The following is a 13,822-nucleotide window of genomic DNA, read 5'->3' as shown; positions in this document are numbered from 1 at the left end:
GGCTGTCCACTATGGATCTCAGGTTGGCATGTCCCTCAAAGAAACTGGCACCTAAATTTGTGGGACCATTCCCAGTCAAAAATAAACTTAATGATGTTGCTTATGAATTATCTTTACCTGATTCATTTAAGATACATCCTGTCTTCCATGTTTCTCTATTAAAAAAAACACAGTCCTGACTCTTTTCCAGATAGAGTATCTGTAATAGAATGTATTCATTTTCAACTCCATTTTAAGTAGAAATTAACTTTTCTATTTGTGTTTTGACATAATTAGCTTAGCTAACAGTTTTGCATAGAGTCACACCCTGCTACTGCTAAGTCATTGGGGGAGATTCACGAAGAGATACGACGGCGTATCTCCTGATACGCCGTCGTATCTCTGAGATCCGACGGTCGGATCTATGCGACTGATTCATTAAGAATCAGTTACGCATAGATCTCCCTTAGATCTGACAGGTGTAAGTGACTTACACCGTCAGATCTTAGGCTGCAAACATCCGCTGTCTGCTAGGTGGCGTTTCGTGTTTTACTTGCGACGAATATGCAAATGAGGAGATACGCCGATTCAGAAATGAACGCCTGCCCGTCGCTTTTTTTTTACGTCGTTTGCGTTCGGCCTTTTCCGGCGGATAGTTACCCCTGCTATATGAGGGGTAGCTAATGTTAAGTATGGCCGTCGTTCCCGCTCTGAGTTTTGAATTTTTACGTTGTTTGCGTAAGTCGGTCGCGAATACGGATGGCCGTAATTTACGTTCACGCCGAAAACAATGACGTCCTAGCGACGTCATTTGGAGCATGCGCACTGGGAAATTTCACCGGCGCGCATGCGCAGTTAAATCGGCGCAGGGACGCGCCCGATTAAAATTGTACACTTCCCCTAGCCGCGGAATTTGAATTCCGCCGGGGGAGTTACGATCCGCCGGCGCAAGTTTGGAGGTAATCTATGTGAATCTACCCCACTGTGGTTAAATTCATGGAACAGCCTGATTGTATAAGCAAAGTCATCTTTTAGCCATTGTTAAAACTAAATTCAGCTGGTTTAAATCATGATAAGAATATACTGACTTTGTATAATATTTATAGACATATGCATTAACATGCAGCCCCTCCTATTTTTCTTTTGCATATAAGCCAAGGGAGTGAATAAACTTTAGAGATCTAATCAACAGCACATCTGTCTCTGTGTCATTTGTCACTCCGGATCCGTGGGTCATTGAAGCTCTTCTTTCATTAACTGAAGTACACCTGGATGGCCGTATTACCTGTTTTACCTCTTCAGAATGGTGGCAGTGGTGGGATCATCTAATCACCTTTGGTAAGTAGAACTTATTTGTCTTTTAGACAGACTGTTTTCTCTTGCCTTAGCTCTGATTTAAATTTCATCTCAAACTAAATTTATGTAGAAGAGGTATATGAGCCACGCTTTGGTATATAGGGGATTTTTTGCGGAAATCCGCCTTTGAAAGTACCTTTGAGAAGGTCTTAATTGAATAATACAGTACTGTACAGTCCTTCTTGGGGAAGGAGCTGAAATAGATCATGAGGATTATGCTTCAGTGACCCAACCTACTTTCGCTTTTCTTTCTTTCGCATAAAGTATAAGAAATATTAAAAGATAATTTGTTTGTGTGGGAGAATGAAGTCTGTAAGGTGAAACAGACAGACTCTCACTGTCACTATTTTAATATGGGTCTAAATCATAGTAAAAAACCTCCCTCATATCCTAATCCCGGAGAAAATTGTAAAGATTATGTAGCCAGGGTTTGTAGTAGGGATTATGAATGTATAAATCCTTGGGTTTGTAAAGTATACACCAGTTTACCTAAGGAGGAAATAGACTTACTGGCCAGACATTATGCTGTACAACAAAGAACCCCAACCCCACCACAACCACCTGCAGAGGGAGGAGGAGTATCTGTAGGCAGAGCGCCCACATCAGGCGCGACGCCTCATAGAGCTCCTGAGTTCACCCAACTAGATCTTGTATCACAAAGTCCTGTTTTGGGAACTCCTGGAGGCTCACCTCAAGGTGGGGTTTCGGGAGGTGCTGATTCCCCTGTTTCTTCATCAAAAACGTCTCCACCTGGATACGAACAAGGTTCTGGTCAGGAGGAACAAGTAGATAGTTCCGTAAGAGATATGTTTCTCCGAGGATTAACAGTTGTAGGATCTGATATCATGAATACCCCACTTGCACGCCCACAGGGTAGCCAAATGGAATTAAGAAATCTACCAAATAGACAGAAGAGACTAGATGATGATGAGATAGAGGGAACTCAATACCATCCTTTTCTGACTACAGGAAATGACATGTTGAAAAAGGTGATTGATATTGAAGATATCAATCGCATTATTAAACATTGTCCAAAACCAACTCAGTCTGCCTCTGCAACCTTGTCCTATTTGAAAAAGGCTTGTAAAGGGAGAAATTGTACACAGGAAGATATGCGATTGATTGTGAATGGTATCATTGGACACACATCCGCATTTGATTGGACTAAAGTAGCATCCATAAATGATATTGAAGATCCAAAAATAGTAAAGGCTGATGCATATAAATTAAATACTGAAAGGAAAAAAAAAACACCATGTGGGATCAATTAGAAGCGGAATTAAATAATGCCTTTAAAAACAGAACTTCCCTTCCTACTGCCATAGCTTGTAAACAAAAGTCAGGAGAAAGTGTTTTAGAATTTTGGAAGAGATTTATGGCTGTGTGGACACAGGAATCTGGATTATCAATACTACCGGATATGAATAGTCTGATGATTCAGATTTCCATTAGTAACCTAAAACCACAACATGGTTTAATGGTTAAGCAAATAATTTCTGATTGGCCTACAAAGACCATACCGGAATTCACAGAGAAGGATTCAGCAGGATGTTTTGGGATACAGAAAAGTTCAGGTACACATTTCCAGGGAGGACTGCCACAACAGCAGCAGTCCCACCCGGGGAATGGCACACAGCAGAATAGGGGTAGGGGCAGAGGGAGAGGAAGAGGTCGAGGCCATGGTTTCCCCAGGACACAGCCCTCAAAAAGAGGTTGTTTTAACTGTGGGGACTTGGGTCATTGGAGAAACCAATGTCCATATGGCATACCTTAACAAAATAGGACACAAGTCACACAACCCCCACAAACCCAACAACATCAAGGGCCAAACATAGTGCACTCTAAAAAGGTTTCCATTCAAAGGCAATTTTTATTTTCAGAACCTGATGATGGTGACTTACCTGGTCCCAATCATAAAGTCTGGTCTATAAATAGCCTAGATGTTGGTCTCATCTCATGCACCCCATATAAAGCCACACTGAAACCTGGAGCCCAACTCATTTATCATAAACAATATGCTCTTTCTAAAGAAAAGGAAGAAGTGATTGTGCCTATGATTGAACATTTCCTGAAACATGGCATAGTGAAAGAAATCACTGGAAACAAATGGAATACACCAATTAACCCTGTAAATAAGCCTGATGGGTCTTATAGATTTGTGCAAGATCTTAGAGCTGTTAAAAATGTAATTGTCCCCATATAGTGCCTGATGTGCCCCCTACCTCCATACCATCCAATGCAGAATATTTTTCTGTTATTGACCTTACAAATGCATTTTTTTCCGTCCCTGTGGACGAGGAGACACAGCCTATTCTCGCATTCTGTTTTCGAAACTGCCAAATGGTGTAGAATGCCTCAGGGCTATGTGGACTCCCCTGTAGTCTACTCAGTTGTGCTCCAGGCCACCTTGCGGTCCTGGACTTCCCATCATGGTTCTGTCCTACTCCAATATGTATCCCAAGCCAGGTAGCCTGCAAGGAGGATGGTTTAGATCTGCTACATTGGTTGGCAGATAATGGTCATAAAGTTTCCAAAAAGAAACTTCAGTGGTGTCAAGAAACTGTTGAATACCTTGGTTTTACACTCACAAAAGGTGAAAGGAAAGTCAGTCACAAGAGAGCTGCGGCTCTCGTGGGTCTAGCCTGCCCACAGACCAAGAAGGATATGCTGTCCTTCCTTGGCATGATTGGTTACTGTCGCCAATGGATACCTGACTGTTTCCTACTACCTTGTTGCCTAGAAAGTAAGACCTACCCCGAAAATAAGACCTAGCCCAATTTTCAAGGAGGGCTGCAATATAAGAAAATAAGCCCTAGCGTGTGTGTTTCTGTAATCTAATCTGTAGTCAAATACCTTCAGTATACAGTGACACTCGGCGTTCAGCTTATCTCCTCCTCTTCCCCTTCCTGTCAGCAGGGGATCTCGCCCTCCCTCTGCAATGCTCAGATCGCCGCAGGCTATGAAAGTGCAGAGGAGCACTCAGCTGATCTCCTTCTCCTGCTTGTCAGCGGGGGGATCTCCGCCCCCTTTTCTCTGCAATGCTGGTTCGTGGCGGGCTATGGAAGCGCCGAGGGGCACTCAGATGATGTTTTCTTCTCCTGCTTGTCAGCAGGGATCTCGGGCCCCCCTCCCTCTGCAAAGCTGGATCACAGCGGGCTATGGAAGGCGCCGAGGGGCGCTTAGCTGATGTTTTATTTTCCTGCCTGTCGTGGGGGATGTCTGCCCCCCCTCCCTCTGCAATGCTTGGATCGTGGGAGAGAGCTCCAGCCGTCTATGGAAGCGCTGAGTGGCGCTGTAAGAAGGTATGTGACACAGAAACACACACCTTTTTCATGATATTCTACTGTAATAGAAAGGATTCACTTCACACTGGGGATTCCTGCCAGGCAGGCAGGGAGAGGGGGAAAGAAGACAGCACGTGAAATGGTAAGCCCTACCCCGAAAATAAGCCCTACTGTGTTTTTGATTGCCAAAATTAATATAAGACCCAGGCTTATTTTTGGGGGAAACACAGTATGATAACATTTTGAGACAAACCACAGGTACTGACATGCCAGATTGTATAAAATGGAATGATGAAATGTACAATGCTTTTGTATACCTTAAAGCATCTATGGTAACAGATCCTGGTCTTGGCCTATACGAGTATAGCTAAAGGGTCTCACCTATTTGCTAGGGACAACTGTAAAACCATGGTGGGAGTCCTAGAGCAAGAACATGGGGGCAAACTGCGCCCCCTTTCGCTTTTTTCTCAAGAGTAGTGCCTATGCCGGTTCAGGGTATGTCGGTGTGTCTAAGAGCTCTTGCATCCTCCTGTGCTATGGTTGTGGAAATGATCTTTCACTTTAGGTCACCCAACATATGTCCGCACAGCGGCTGAGTGGGTATGAGGTAATTTTTGCTCTCAAACCCTAATTTGGAAATAAAATATGCCTCCCCCACCTCAGGCCCAGCCCTAATCCTGAATGCTCTCTTGGGATAAAAAAATAAATAAAATAAATATGAGTAGAATGAGGTAGCCCCACAACATTAATGTATTTAAGCTATGCAGCAGGACACCTGACTCAAGGAGTATATGTGCTCGAGTGCAATCTCGGGAGCTCAAAATGTGTTTGAGATGGGTCTTGCTCAAGACCGGATGACCATACTTATCATGCTGGATATGCTATGGTCCAACTCCCTGACATTGTACTCGAGGCAAATCCAGACCCATTTTAATCTGCACAAGCAGCTTCCAAACAAAAGACCACTATTCAGATGCCTTCTCTAGCCCCTGAAATACCTTTACTTGATAAAACACTCTCAGATTTACAAACATGTGACATAAAACAATGAAACATTGCAGGTGTGCAGAAAAGTCCAGAGTCTGGGCTTATCTGCAAAGAGGGGAAATCATGTATACCTATAGCTAGTGCCCCATTGTTTATCTCTCAGTACCATGGGGTGGGACATAGAGACTGGCAGATGACATGTGAATTACTGAATAAAGATTTTTTTATCCCTTCCCTCTCTTGTGAAATCATATGTCTCTAGATGCATCACATGCATCTGGAACAACGCAAGAAATCCACACAAAGCAAAACATGAACACTTGATATATCCATCCTCACCATTCACTCATTTACAGATTGATTTCACCCACATGCCCAAATTAGGCAAACGACAAGAATATTTACTTGTAATAGTAGACATGTTCTCAAGATGGGTAGAAACATTCGTAACTACAAGAGAAGATGCTCAAACAGTGGTAAAAATCCGCTCGCAAAAAATCATACCTAGATGGGGATGCCCGCTCCAAATAAATTCTGACAATGGTCCTGCCTTTATTTCAAAAGTGTGCCAAAATTTTGTGAAAGCACTTAAAATTGACTGGAAGTTTCACATTCCTTACCATCCTCAAAGTTCAGGAATTGTAGAAAGAATGAATAGGACAATAAAAGATAAGATCAGGAAGGCTACAGGTGGAACTTATACCAACTATAAAAGGGTGCTGCCGGCAATTCTAGCAGAGATAAGAATGACCCCAAATAACAAGACAGGTTATTCTCCCTTTGAAATTCTTATGGGCAGACCATTTCCCACTCCCTGGGCCAGAGAACCCTTAATGTTAAAAAGAGGGGCTCTTGATCTTATTCAGGAAGAATATGTAAAAAAAAAATATTGAAACGTTGGACAAAGTTGAAGAAATGTCGCTCACACCTCTCCTTCTTTTTCACAGGAACCAACACACCCCTTTAAGGTCGGTGACCTCGTAGTGGTCCAGCAGCTGAACTGAACAAAAAAGCAGGAATATCCTTTTGGACCTCCAACCACCGTGATCGCAGTAACCAGGACAGCCATCCTTGTGGAAGGACAACAGTCTTGGATCCATGCCAGTCGAGTAAAGAAGGCCAACCAGGACCCTAAGAGGCAAGGCAAAGATAAAGACAAAAGAGGTGAAGAAAGTAGTGAAAATCCTCGAATACTGAGTGAAGAAAGTGGTCAAGTCTCTGAAAAAGATGACCTCGCTTATTTCACCACAGACTTCTGGGAAGGCATTTTGCCTCCTGTTCCTAATCTCTCTGATAGTGTTCCTACCTATATGGATTGTTACTCACTGTATTTATCATCCTGAGGACTTGGGAGCCCTTAAAGTCATATGTGGGTCACACAATAACACCATCAATAATACACATATCAGACACAAGAGAGATACACAATCACATAATGAAGGAGTTAAAACAGATAGTTTTACAGACAACATGTTGCTACTGAAATTTAAATATAGCTATGCCCAGAAGTCTGGATATGAAAAATGTTGGATATGTAGTAAACTCCATCCTAGCACTGCTAAGATTCCCCTAGTGGCAGTACCTCTAAACTTCACCCCCTCCTAAATGGCACACCTCCTGTCATCCTTACAAATGTCACAAGAACGCTTTAAAATAATACCCTTACTTTCCAAATTATTGGTAGAAGTCATTCCCCAGACTGGTGTTTCAGGTTGGGAAACTCCACAAAGGGAGCTGAAGTGTGCCAACAAGCTAAACTTAACTTTTCAATTACTTCAATTGAAAGCCCTTTCTTTCACACTTCAGAACCTGCCCTAAACACCACTCTAATAAACTTTCTTAGCTCCAGTTCCACTTCCACAGTAGGAAAATTATTGTCGAGTTTAACCTTTTCCAGTCTTTCTGATTAAATGATGACAATATTCAACAAACGATCCTTAGCTCTAGGAAACAGTATGTATTACAATAAGTAGACTACCTATGTTACAATGAGGGGAAAATGCGCCATTTAAATTTATGGCGCAAAGAGGGGATTGTAATATAATGTATTAATTTTCAACTCCATTTTAAGTAGAAATTAACTTTTCTATTTGTGTTTTGACATAATTAGCTTAGCTAACAGTTTTGCATAGAGTCACACCCTGCTACTGCTAAGTCATTGTGGTTAAATTCATGGAACAGCCTGATTGTATAAGCAAAGTCATCTTTTAGCCATTGTTAAAACGAAATTCAGCTGGTTTAAATCATGATAAGAATATACTGACTTTGTATAATATTTACAGACATATGCATTAACATGCAGCCCCTACTATTTTTCTTTTGCATATAAGCCAAGGGAGTGAATAAACTTTAGAGGTCTAATGAACAGCACATCTGTCTCTGTGTCATTTGTCTCTCCGGATCCGTGGGTCATTGAAGCTCTTCTTTTATTAACTGAAGTACACCTGGATGGCCGTATTACCTGTTTACCTCTTCAGTATCCAGGCCACCAGAACCTGTGACCTTCAATGGCGAAGAGGAGTACAAGGTGGAGGCTGTCATAGATGGAAGGTGAAGGAATCAGGTACAGTACCTGGTTAAGTGGAAAGGTTATGGCCCGGAGGATAACTCTTAGGAGGTTGAACAGGATGTGCACGCCAGAGACTTGTTTGATGCCTTTTTCGCAGTCATCCACAGAAGAGAGACCTGTTGGGCACCCAGAGGTTGCTCATAAGGGGGGGGGGGCAATGTCATGGATCTGCCACCTAAGGGTTATTAGTGCAGACTGATTTCAGTGATTGGCAACAGGCTGCCTTAGTTAAACACCTCAGCAGCACTGTGTCTTTGCTGTCTGATATGCAGTTGATACCTGTTCTCGTGACTTCCTGTTCCTGTGATCTGATCTGTTTCCTGTGTTTGACCCAGCTTGTTTGACTACGATTGAACTCTGTTATAGTGACCCCGGCCTGCCTTGCATCCACGCTCAGCTCTACACTGCTTGATATCCTGTTGCCGAACTTTGCCTGTATCTTGACCATTCTCTGCCTGTCGTCTATACCTACATCTGATCATCTGTTACCAAACAAGGCTTATCTGACTACGTATTCAGTGTTTCCCCAGCCCTGCACCTACCAGCCTGCTTTCTGTTTTCTTGCTGCACTAGCTGAACTGACAAGACCAAAGACGAACCAGGCACCCATAAACTGCCAGGCTCTTGTGGCCACTGTTGCAACACCGGTGGCCCTTTTGCCTTCCCACTGCACGTCAGGCTCATCCGGCATGTGCGCGGGTGCCACCAGTAACGGCATGATCACCATTGGTAACGGCACGCACAGTGTGCCTGCGCATGCACCGTAGACATCGGTGTCTTTATTTTGCAAATATCTCCTGAACTGTGTAGGTTTAGGAGATATTTGTTGCACCTACAGGTTAGCCTTAAACTAAGTTTACCTGTAGGTTAAAGTGGTCTGTAAGGGCCAGATCCACAGAGCAAGTACTTTCAAATTTCCAGCGTCGTATCTTTAGTTTGAATCCTCAAACCAAGATACGACGGCTTCTGGCTTCGATCCGACAGGCGTACGGCTTCGTACGCCTTCGGATCGTAGGTGCAATACTTCGGCACCCGCTGGGTGGAGTTTGCGTCGTTTTCCGCGTCGGGTATGCAAATTAGCGATTAAAGACGATCCACGAACGTACGCGCGGGCGTTGCATTTTCTAACGTCGTCTGTAGTCGGCTTTTTCCGGCGTATAGTTAAAGCTGGTATTTTTCGGCCTATAGATAGACTTGCCATGTTAAGTATGGCCGTCATTCCCGCGTCGAAATTTGAATTTTTTTTTTCGTAAGTCGTCCGTGAATAGGGATAGTCGTAACTCACATCTAAGTTCAAAAAATGACATCGTTGCGACGTCATTTCGCGCAAAGCACAGCGGGAAATTTCTGGACGACGCATGCGCAGTTCAATCGGCGTGGGAACGCGCTTCATTTAAATAAAACCCGCCCCCTGAACGCCGATTTGAATTCCGCCGCCAGTAATACACTACGCCGCCGTAACTTACGGCGCAAACTCGCTGAGGATTCGAATATACGCCAAGTAAGGTACGTCGGCGTACTGTATCTCTGATACGCTGCGCCGAGCGCAATGTATGTGGATCTGGCCCTAAGTGTTTGCAACCACTTTAAAGGAACCTATTTACAAAATAAAAAACAAACCTTTGCAACCCCTTTAAAGAAATTATCTTTTCATTTGACTGAAATTGCAGGACACATGTTTGCCAGACATGCAACCAGACAAGTTTTGATGCTGTATATTTTAACAAGTTTGACGTCTTTTGGAACTTTGTGCTGATTTGTACCACAAAAACAAGCTTTCTGTTTGTTCGGTTTTTGAGATATTGGACATTCAACATTAGATTATGGAACCTAAAGCCCTGCCCACTTTGCACTATGTTATTACATTTCAAAAACAAATATACCATATTTATGCTGCATTGACAGGAAAAAGCATTTAATAACAAACTTAAAAATGCGCACTTACAGAGACATCCAATGTTAGAAGCATTAAAAGTATCGAGCCGGCCGGCTCCTCGATCTACCTGCACGTGTCTTCCGGGTTCGGCGGGTAACGCGGTGACGTCAGAACGTTGCTTGCACAACGTTTCGTCTCAAAGGGGACGTGTTCATGGGATAACGGGCGGCATTCTGACCACCGCTTAAATACAATGTTAAATGACAAAGCCTCTCTGTGAATCCCAAAGAGACCGCACGGACGCCATTTTCAATGATGGATCAAGTAAGGGAAAAAGGGGTGTAACGTCAGGGGACTTGGTTAACCACTTGAGATCTGCGATATAGATGAAAGACGTCCACAGTGCGGCTCTCAAGTGCCGGGTGGACGTCCCTGGATGTCCTGTTGTTTACATTCCCTGTGCGTGCAGCTGGGGGCGCGCAGCGGGGTAACACTGTGCCCAGTGCATCGCTGGGAAGCCGATGTGCGTGCCTGGCGGCCGCGATGTCCTAGGAAACTAGGAAAGCTGAGTTGGCTTTACTTAAAAAATTACGTTCAAGACAAGTTAAGGTATGTGGGCCAGATTCACAAAGGAGATACGACGGAGTATCTCAGATACTCCGTCATATCTCTCAGAGTATCTATGCGACTGATTCATAGAATCAGTTACGCATAGATAGCCCTAAGATCCGACAGGTGTAATTGTTTTACACTGTCGGATCTTAGGATGCAGTACGGTGGCCGCCGCTGGGGGGAGTTTGCATCGTAAACCAGCGTCGGGTATGCAAATTAGGAGTTACGGCGATCCATGACGGTTTTTCGCGTTCGCTACTTTGCTGCTAGTCTAGTTTCCCGTCGCAAAGTTAGTCGTCGTTTTTGGTGCCCTAACTTTACACAGCACACGTATGTGCTGTATAAAGTATGGCCGTCGTTCCCGCGTCGAAATTTGAAAATTTTTCCTTCTTGCGTAAGACGTCCGGGAATACGGAAGTACGCTACGCACGTCGCCGTTCGAAAAAATTACGTCACTTCGCGCAAAGCACGGCGGGAATTTTCGAAACGGAGTATGCGCAGTAGGTCCGGCGCGGGAGCGCGCCTAATTTAAATGGCACACGCCCATTTGAATTACGCGGGCTTACGCCGGAGGCCGCCAGCGTAGGTTTTCATTGCAAGTGCTTTGTGAATCAGGCACTTGCGATGAAAACTTGCGGCGGTGTAACGTATCTACGTTACATTATGCCGCCTCACTTCTACGTGAATCTGGCCCTGTATTTCTAACTTAAAACACTATGGTCTATGAATTGAAAAAAATTTAGTTGGCTTTACTTAAAACAACTAAGTTAAAAACATGAAAAGTCTAATGAATCAGACAAAAATAGGTTTAGTTGACAGTACTTAAAAGGTGATGCAAATAGTTGCCTCGATTTTTAGTAGAACCAGCACATTATTTTTTACAGTGTAGAACTGGAAGGCTAACATTTAGCTGATGAAATGTAAACAGATTTCTGGATGCTATAGTGGCCTAGCCACTTGCTGACTGTCCTATAACACTTTTACTGCTACAGGGCAGCAGCTAAATGCAGCATCACACACACATATATATATAAATTGCGCAATTGTCAGTTAAATTAACGCAGTGCCATATCGCAAAAAATGAGCTGGTCATGAAGAGGGGTAAATCTTCTGGAAGTCAAGTGGTTAAGAGTCAATTAACAGGGCTGTGCTGCTTTCGATGTAAGCCTTCTGTCAGTTTCAAAGAAAGGGTTAAGTGCACTTCTTCTATTACAATTAACACATTTAATGAGCACATATACATTTAGTACTTTTTTAATCTAACATGGTATACCATTTCTCTTAATTACATCCATAAAAAGATGTATTCATTAACCTCACTATGATTGAATTGAGGAATTCAAATCAAACCTTTCACATTACTAAACAATATTGTTTACACCATGTTAATTAACCCTATAAATCTTTACAATTTTCTCCTAACCATTTCCCCCGGGTTGACGTCATATGACAACTAAGTTCTGCTGCTCCATGTGAACAGGCTGGGATGCAAATGATGAATTCACTCCTCTGATGGGGTGCACACCCTGTCACTGCTACAGGAATATGTAGAAACAAAAAAGAGGATGGCTGCACTCCCATATGATGCAATAAGTTTATTCCCGGAGATAAATGTCATATGACGTCAGGAATTTGAAGTGGAGATATCTGGATGATGGGTGCAGCTACAAGCATCATCCAGATATATTTTGAGCCAGCAGTTCCTTGCAATATAAAAGCAATCTTACTGGCTGTTTAGCAGCTTGATTGCTTTTACAGGTGGTGGGAGGTGACGTCCCCTCCTTTCACCGCCCTCTGGTGCATATCTAGGCTCGTCCATGCAATCAAGGAGCTGGAGAATGAATCTGCTGCCACTGGCAGTTACCATAGAGCTAGCTGTGGACCAGATAGTCCCTGGCCATCTCTATGACCCTTGGAAGCGGGAAGTGACATCACGTCCAGTGCCAGCAGATGTTTTTTTTAGCTGGAAAGCCTGAGATCATTTTTTTTATGTCAGGCTTTCCAACATAAAGGAGAGTTGTGGGGACTTATAGACCCCAGATCTCTCCGTAAAGTGGACCTGTCATGCCCTATTCCTATTACAAGAGATGTTTACATTCCTTCTACTAGGAATAAAAGTGGTAAAAAAAAATCAATTTTTTTTTTTATTGTTTATATTTTTTATACTTTCCTTTATACTTAATTTTTAAGTGCCCCACCCCCTCGTGCTTGCACGCAGAAGTGAACGCAAATTTAGGTCATGCCTGCATATGTCAATAGTGTGCTAACCATAAACGTGAAGTATCACCACGAACATTAGAGCAAAAATTCTGGCACAAAACCTCCTCTGTACTGTAATGCCACGTACACACGATAATTTTCTCGCCATGAAAAAAACGACGTTTTTCGGCATGTAGAAAAAACTTATTTTTTTCCAACTTCATCATTAAAACGACGTTGCCCACACACGATCGTTTAAAAAAAATGCTCTAGCAAAGCGCGGTGACGTACAACACGTACAACGGCGCTATAAAGGGGGAGTTCCATGCGGATGATGCCAGCCTTGGGGCTGCTTTAGCTGATTTCATGTAAGTAAAAGACGATTCGCGCTTTTCTGTCTGTTACAGCGTGATGAATGTGCTTACTCCATTACGAATGGTAGTTTTACCAGAACGAGCGCTCCCGTCTCATAACTTGCTTCTGAGCATGAGCAGGTTTTTAACATCGTTTTAGCCCACACACGATCATTTTTTACAACCTGAAAAACGACATTGTTTAAAATGTCGTTAAAAAATGCAGCATGTTTTAAAAAAATAATTGTCGTTTTTCAGAACCTGAAAAATGATGTGAAGCCCACACACGATCATTTTAAATGACATTTTGTAACTGCTTGCTGACCGCCCACGCTCCTTTTACGGCGGCAAGTCGGCTCCCCTGCGTGAGAGCCCGTAGTATTAAGTCGGCTCTCACGCGGCCCCCGCTCGCCCCCGACTCCCGTGCGTGTGCCCGGCGTGCTCGATCGCCGCCGGGCACACGCGATTGCTCGTTACAGAGCGGGGACCGGGAGCTGTGTGTGTAAACACACAGCTCCCGGTCCTGTCAGGGGGGGAAATGCTGATCCTCTGTTCATACAATGTATGAACAGAAGATCAGTCATTTCCCCTAGTGAGGCCACCCCCC

The sequence above is a fragment of the Rana temporaria genome, chromosome 12, assembly GCF_905171775.1.
Source record: "Rana temporaria chromosome 12, aRanTem1.1, whole genome shotgun sequence".
NCBI lineage: Eukaryota > Metazoa > Chordata > Amphibia > Anura > Ranidae > Rana > Rana temporaria.
Note: the sequence above shows the minus strand (reverse complement) of the source record.